Source organism: Nomia melanderi, unplaced genomic scaffold (assembly GCF_051020985.1).
Source record: "Nomia melanderi isolate GNS246 unplaced genomic scaffold, iyNomMela1 scaffold0726, whole genome shotgun sequence".
In the NCBI taxonomy this organism is placed as follows: domain Eukaryota; kingdom Metazoa; phylum Arthropoda; class Insecta; order Hymenoptera; family Halictidae; genus Nomia; species Nomia melanderi.
Window position 1 is genome coordinate 5,001 of NW_027475840.1, and position 7,500 is coordinate 12,500.

A 7,500-nucleotide genomic window follows, 5' to 3' on the forward strand; every position below is an offset into this window, starting at 1 on the left:
AACGTTGAGTTGACTTATCGGGTCTTCGTTGGAATTACCGTCGCTGGCATTGTAAACTCCAGATGACCTTGTGATTCCTTCGTCGGGCACTGGTAAAGGGTGGCGATGATGCGTTCTATAATAGAAATACCCGTCGTAGCGTTTCTTCCGAGTCAACCCGCTCACGAAACTCTCTCTCGTCGTGGAATCCCCGCGTCGGAGAGTAAAACGCGAATTAATACTATGAAAACTTACGTCTCTCGACGATGGGACGATCCACGCGAAGAGTTGTTTACGTGCACGCGTATGGTGCGATTGCGTCGATTCGCTTTTCTGTACGGGGAGAAATAGAACGTTGAGTTGACTTATCGGGTCTTCGTTGGAATTACCGTCGCTGGCATTGTAAACTCCAGATGACCTTGTGATTCCTTCGTCGGGCACTGGTAAAGGGTGGCGATGATGCGTTCTATAATAGAAATACCCGTCGTAGCGTTTCTTCCGAGTCAACCCGCTCACGAAACTCTCTCTCTCGTCGTGGAATCCCCGCGTCGGAGAGTAAAACGCCGAAGGCTTACTATGAAACTTACGTCTCTCGACGATGGGACGATCCACGCGAAGAGTTGTTACGTGCACGCGTATGGTGCGATTGCGTCGATTCGCTTTTCTGTACGGGGAGTAATAGAACGTTGAGTTGACTTATCGGGTCTTCGTTGGAATTACCGTCGCTGGCATTGTAAACTCCAGATGACCTTGTGATTCCTTCGTCGGGCACTGGTAAAGGGTGGCGATGATGCGTTCTATAATAGAAATACCCGTCGTAGCGTTTCTTCCGAGTCAACCCGCTCACGAAACTCTCTCTCGTCGTGGAATCCCCGCGTCGGAGAGTAAAACGCGAATTCATAGTATGGAAACTTACGTCTCTCGACGATGGGACGATCCACGCGAAGAGTTGTTACGTGCACGCGTATGGTGCGATTGCGTCGATTCGCTTTTCTGTACGGGGAGCAATAGAACGTTGAGTTGACTTATCGGGTCTTCGTTGGAATTACCGTCGCTGGCATTGTAAACTCCAGATGACCTTGTGATTCCTTCGTCGGGCACTGGTAAAGGGTGGCGATGATGCGTTCTATAATAGAAATACCCGTCGTAGCGTTTCTTCCGAGTCAACCCGCTCACGAAACTCTCTCTCGTCGTGGAATCCCCGCGTCGGAGAGTAAAACGCGAATTCATAGTATGGAAACTTACGTCTCTCGACGATGGGACGATCCACGCGAAGAGTTGTTACGTGCACGCGTATGGTGCGATTGCGTCGATTCGCTTTTCTGTACGGGGAGCAATAGAACGTTGAGTTGACTTATCGGGTCTTCGTTGGAATTACCGTCGCTGGCATTGTAAACTCCAGATGACCTTGTGATTCCTTCGTCGGGCACTGGTAAAGGGTGGCGATGATGCGTTCTATAATAGAAATACCCGTCGTAGCGTTTCTTCCGAGTCAACCCGCTCACGAAACTCTCTCTCGTCGTGGAATCCCCGCGTCGGAGGGTAAAACGCGATATATAATAGTATATGCCAGTGGTTCGCGCGCGTCGTCTCTGAGATACGCGGTCGACAGAGTTCCGAAAACACGTGATGTGCCACGATTTCCGTGCGTCTTACATCTTTCGACGATGGGACGATCCACGCGAAGAGAACGTTCGTGCTTGCGTGAGGTGCAACAGCGTCGATTCGCTTTTCTGTACGGGGAGAAATAGAACGTTGAGTTGACTTATCGGGTCTTCGTTGGAATTACCGTCGCTGGCATTGTAAACTCCAGATGACCTTGTGATTCCTTCGTCGGGCACTGGTAAAGGGTGGCGATGATTCGTTCTATAATAGTAATACCCGTCGTAGCGTTTCGACCGATGTCACCCGCCACGAAAGTCTCTCTCGACGTGGAAACCCCGCGCCGAAGAGTAAACGCGAAGGCTTACCATACGAAAGAAAACGGTATTATACGCCTGTGGTATGTGCGTCTCGGCTCTGTGATACGCGATCGGCAGAGTTACAAAAAAACGTTGATGGGCCACGATTTCCGTGCGTCTTACATCTTTCGACGATGGGACGATCCACGCGAAGAGTAGTTACGTGCTCGCGCGAGGTGCGATAGCGTCGATTCGCTTTTCTGTACGGGGAGAAATAGAACGATGAGTTGACTTATCGGGTCTTCGTTGGAATTACCGTCGCTGGCATTGTGAACTCCAGATGACCTTGTGATTCCTTCGTCGGGCACTGGTAAAGGGTGGCGATGATTCGTTCTATAATAGAAATACCCGTCGTAGCGATTCGGCCGAGTCACCCGCCACGAAACTCTCTCTCGTCGTGGAATCCCCATGTCGGAGAGTAAAACGCGAAGGCTAACTATATATAAGAAATATATAGTATTATTTATGCCTGTGGTTCTCCGTTTGCCCTACTCTCAGATACGCGACTCGGAGAGTTACGAATAATCGTGATGGACCACGATTTCTGTACGTCTTACATCTTTCGACGATGGGACGATCCACGCGAAGAGATCATTCCTGCTTGCGTGAGGTGCGATAGCGCCGATTCGCTTTTCTGTACGGGGAGAAATAGAACGATGAGTTGACTTATCGGGTCTTCGTTGGAATTACCGTCGCTGGCATTGTAAACTCCAGATGACCTTGTGATTCCTTCGTCGGGCACTGGTAAAGGGTGGCGATGATTCGTTCTATAATAGAAATACCCGTCGTAGCGATTCGGCCGTGTCACCCGCCACGAAAATCTCTCTCGTCGTGGAATCCCCGCGTCGTAGAGTAAACGCGAAGGCTTGCTATAGAAGACTATAGTTTATACGCCTGTGGTTCACCGGTTGCCTGCTCTCCGGGGTACGCGATCGCGCAGGAGTTACGGAAGAACTTGATGGGCCACGATCTCCAAGCGGCTATATCTTTCGACGATGGGACGATTCACGCGAAGAGAACGTTCGTGCATGCGTGAGGTGCGATAGCGTTGATTCGCTTGTCTGTACGGGGAGAAATAGAACGATGAGTTGACTTATCGGGTCTTCGTTGGAATTACCGTCGCTGGCATTGTAAACTCCAGATGACCTTGTGATTCCTTCGTCGGGCACTGGTAAAGGGTGGCGATGATTCGTTCTATAATAGAAATACCCGTCGTAGCGTTTCGACCGATGTCACCCGCCACGAAATTCTCTCTCGTCGTGGAATCCCCGCGTCGGAGAGTAACCGCCGAAGGCTTGCTATAGAAGACTATAGTTTATACGCCTGTGGTTCACCGGTTGCCGGCTCTCCGGGGCACGCGATCGCGCGAAGGTTACGGAGGGACGTGAAGCGCCCGAGCAATGAAACGTCCGCAGGAGGAAACGAGCAACCGCCGAACATTGTTTCGCGACGTTTCCATAATGTATTGTCGTTTCGCTCGCATCCCGCTTCTTTCCCCTAGTTTCCTCGACGCGTAGTTTCGCAGCCTTAGTGGACGAATCATTCTCGATTCGAGGAAAGATATGCAGTGGGGCGTGCAATGAGCCCGCCAGAGACCACGATCTCCAATGCGTCTTTACATCTTTCGACGATGGGATGATCCACGCGAAGAGAACGTTCGTGCTTGCGCGAGGTGCGTTAGCGTCGATTCGCTTTTCTGTACGGGGAGAAATAGAACGATGAGTTGACTTATCGGGTCTTCGTTGGAATTACCGTCGCTGGCATTGTAAACTCCAGATGACCTTGTGATTCCTTCGTCGGGCACTGGTAAAGGGTGGCGATGATTCGTTCTATAATAGAAATACCCGTCGTAGCGATTCGGCCGAGTCACCCGCCACGAAACTGTCTCTCTTTCGTCGTGGAAACCCCGCGTCGGAGAGTAAAACGCGCGAAGGCTGTGACTGTAACATATATATATACAGTATACAATGCCTGTGGTTTTTGCGCGTGTCGGCTCTTCGGTATACGCGATCGGCCAGAGTTACGGAGGGACGGTGAAGCGCACGAGAAATTGAAACGGCCGCACGATTGGAACCGAGCAACCGTCGAACATTGTTTCGCGACGTTTCCATAATGCGTTTTCGTTTCGCTCGCATACCGCTTCTTTTCCCCTAGTCTCTGAGACGCGTTTTCGAGCCGTTCTTCTACTATCGATTCTCGTAGAGAGAAGGGACCGGGTAGTCTGGAAGTGGAACCCGCATCTTGCGTGTACCGTACACGGAATTGAGAGGACCGGCCGTGAAGCTCGTTTTAAAGCCGTGCGTCTGACACCCAACTCTTGCGCGCCAATTTCGCGGCAAGAGATAATATGGGACGAATGACCGGCAAAGAGCCAGCTGTGAAGTCTGTTTTTTTAATCGAATCCGTGGACGTGTGTATGCCGTAGCGTCGCTCGTCGTGTTCGTTCATGGTCGTTCCGAGAGAAAGAACGAAAGCGGTAACGAAGGGACCGGCCGTGAAGCTCGTTTTAAAGCCGCGCGTCTGACACCCAACTCTTGCGCGCCAATTTCGCGGCAAGAGATAACATGGGACGAATGACCGGCAAAGAGCCAGCTGTGAAGTCTTTTTTCATTATTTGCTTTCAATCGATCGATCGGTACGATTCGTGCAACGTTTCGCGCGATGCGACGCGAAAACATGCGCGCAACAATAGATGCGTCTGATCGGAAGAACGCGAGGGTCGACTGCACGCGATGGATTCAGTATCGGGTAGGATACAAAATATATCCCCGTCGTTTCCACGCGTGCGAGTCTTCTGCGTCTTTCGCGGGTTTTTGAATGCACTATACGCCCGGAACGTCGAGAAATATATACATATTACTTGAACGTTTTTCGTCTCGAAAGGCTTCGGTGTCGTCTCCAAGGCGACGCCTGAATCTCCTTCGCGCGCTGGTCGGAGATTCAGGTATCAACTTTTATCTTCTCTTTGAAAGAAGAGAGATATTAGGTCGAACAAATGAGAATAAAATTATATATGTGAAATATAAAATTTATACGATTACCCTGAACGGTGGATCACTTGGCTCGTGGGTCGATGAAGAACGCAGCTAATTGCGCGTCAACGTGTGAACTGCAGGACACATGAACATCGACATTTCGAACGCACATTGCGGTCCACGGATACAATTCCTGGACCACGCCTGGCTGAGGGTCGTTTACGTACCATACACTGCTTGCGTAGCTCTGTCAAATCCCCGCAGTCGTTCACCTCTTCGGATCGAACGTTTTTTTACCGAAGGGCGCAAAGAACGTTTCTGAGTCGGGTTAAGAGAAGGATGCTACGTACGAGCGAACGATGGGTGTCTCGTCGGCGTTTGTCGCGGACACGCGAAAATTCTGTGAATTTCACGGACAGTGTACGTTCTAGTTGTTGCAAAACGATCGGAATCGTTTGTATGGACTCGCGTGAGTGTTCGCGGCGTCGTGCGTCGTTCAATTACGACCGCCCGCGGATACCGCTCCACTGCGATATGGATCTGAGCGACAACTTTTTCGGCTGTTCGTGAGATGAACGGTTTCGTGTGTTTAGAAAAATTTTTTTTCCCGCGCTCCCGACGTCACCTGAAATGATGCGTCAGAGGTGAAAGAAAATATTAAGAAGTCGAGAGAGAGAGAGACTACACACGTTTTATTCATATTTTGTATACCGTGCGTGAGACGGATGTGCACGACACGTCGTATGTCGGTATATTACCGACTGGCCCCAGGGAGATTGTTTTCTTCCTCTCTTACGAATGAGATGTACGTTTCGGAGGATCGTCGTTACCGAAACACACGGCAAAACGAGACTTCTCGCAGCAGAACCTTTATACACAATACACATCGACTCTTTTTACCCCGAGAGAGAGAGAAAAGGTGTATTTCTTTTTTTTATTTTTCGAATTCGACGCACGAACGCTTTGACGACTGGAGAAAAACACGGTGTGTGTTAAAATCGTGCGGGACGAGCATGCGTATTCGTAACGGGTCGAATAGTTCTTATTCCCCGTCGTCGCGTGTCCTCGCTGGACCACCACCGTGCGCTTCCGCCACGTTCAGTTGAATTTCGAAATATATATATATAAAAAGAATCACCATATACTCTCTTTCGGGAGGTGTATTTTTATCGGTTTCTGCTATAGAGAAGAGACGGAGATCGTGTTGTGAGGTGTAACGTTTCTGTATCCCCGTTTCGGAGGATCGTCGTTATCGGCGGAACACACGTCAAAACGAGACTTCTCGCAGAACCTTTATACACAATACACATCGACTCTTTTACCCCGAGAGAGAGAAAAGGTGTTTTTCTTTTTTTTTTATTTTTCGAATTCGACGCACGAACGCTTTGACGACTGGAGAAAAACACGGTGTGTGTTAAAATCGTGCGGGACGAGCATGCGTATTCGTAACGGGTCGAATAGTTCTTATTCCCCGTCGTCGCGTGTCCTCGCTGGACCACCACCGTGCGCTTCCGCCACGTTCAGTTGAATTTCGAAATATATATATATAAAAAGAATCACCATATACTCTCTTTCGGGAGGTGTATTTTTATCGGTTTCTGCTATAGAGAAGAGACGGAGATCGTGTTGTGAGGTGTAACGTTTCTGTATCCCCGTTTCGGAGGATCGTCGTTATCGGCGGAACACACGTCAAAACGAGACTTCTCGCAGAACCTTTATACACAATACACATCGACTCTTTTACCCCGAGAGAGAGAAAAGGTGTTTTTCTTTTTTTTTTATTTTTCGAATTCGACGCACGAACGCTTTGACGACTGGAGAAAAACACGGTGTGTGTTAAAATCGTGCGGGACGAGCATGCGTATTCGTAACGGGTCGAATAGTTCTTATTCCCCGTCGTCGCGTGTCCTCGCTGGACCACCACCGTGCGCTTCCGCCACGTTCAGTTGTATTTCGAAATATATATATATATATAAAAAGAATCACCATATACTCTCTTTCGGGAGGTGTATTTTTATCGGTTTCTGCTATAGAGAAGAGACGGACGATCGTGTGTGACACCACGTGGTAACGTTTCCGTATCCCCGTAAAATACGTTTATCTTTTCTCGTAGAAAAGAGAGAGGAAGAGGCAGGAGCTCCTCTTTGGCGAGGCTTTCGAACGTCGCGTCCCGTCCGCCGGAATATAATGATATAAATATATAACCGCCGCCGACTTTGTGCGAAAGCGTTGAAACGAACGCGTCGGTCGCCCCATGGTGTGTGTTTGTCGTGTCTTCTTTTCCTCTTCTGCACTTCTCTTCACTGTCGATCGCGAGACCGCGCGAGATCCGCTTCGGTCGTCCAGTCCCCGAAAATTCTTCTCGGACGGGCGTTAAAGTTAACCGGAGCGCGAGATCGTCTAGCGAGAGTCTTTTTCGCGATCGAGTAAAATGTGATAGAAGAAGGAGAAGAGTGTAAAAAGAGAATATAGACACGCGACGCAGCAGAGACCACTGGTGAGGCGCATAAGACGCGTTCGCGAACGATTTTTCGCGACGATACGGAGTCGCGCGTGTCGCGGTATATTTATCATTTATATACGTT

The 7,500-nt window shown here is 49.5% G+C and overlaps 1 non-coding gene across 1 annotated transcript; it reads left to right on the top strand.

Moving 5' to 3' along the window:
* The first annotated feature begins 4,978 nt into the window (after positions 1 to 4,978).
* LOC143176672 (5.8S ribosomal RNA) lies at positions 4,979 to 5,133 on the top strand. Its single transcript, XR_013001193.1, has one exon. It is a non-coding gene; the product is annotated as a 5.8S ribosomal RNA (ribosomal RNA).
* The last annotated feature ends 2,367 nt before the right edge of the window (positions 5,134 to 7,500 follow it).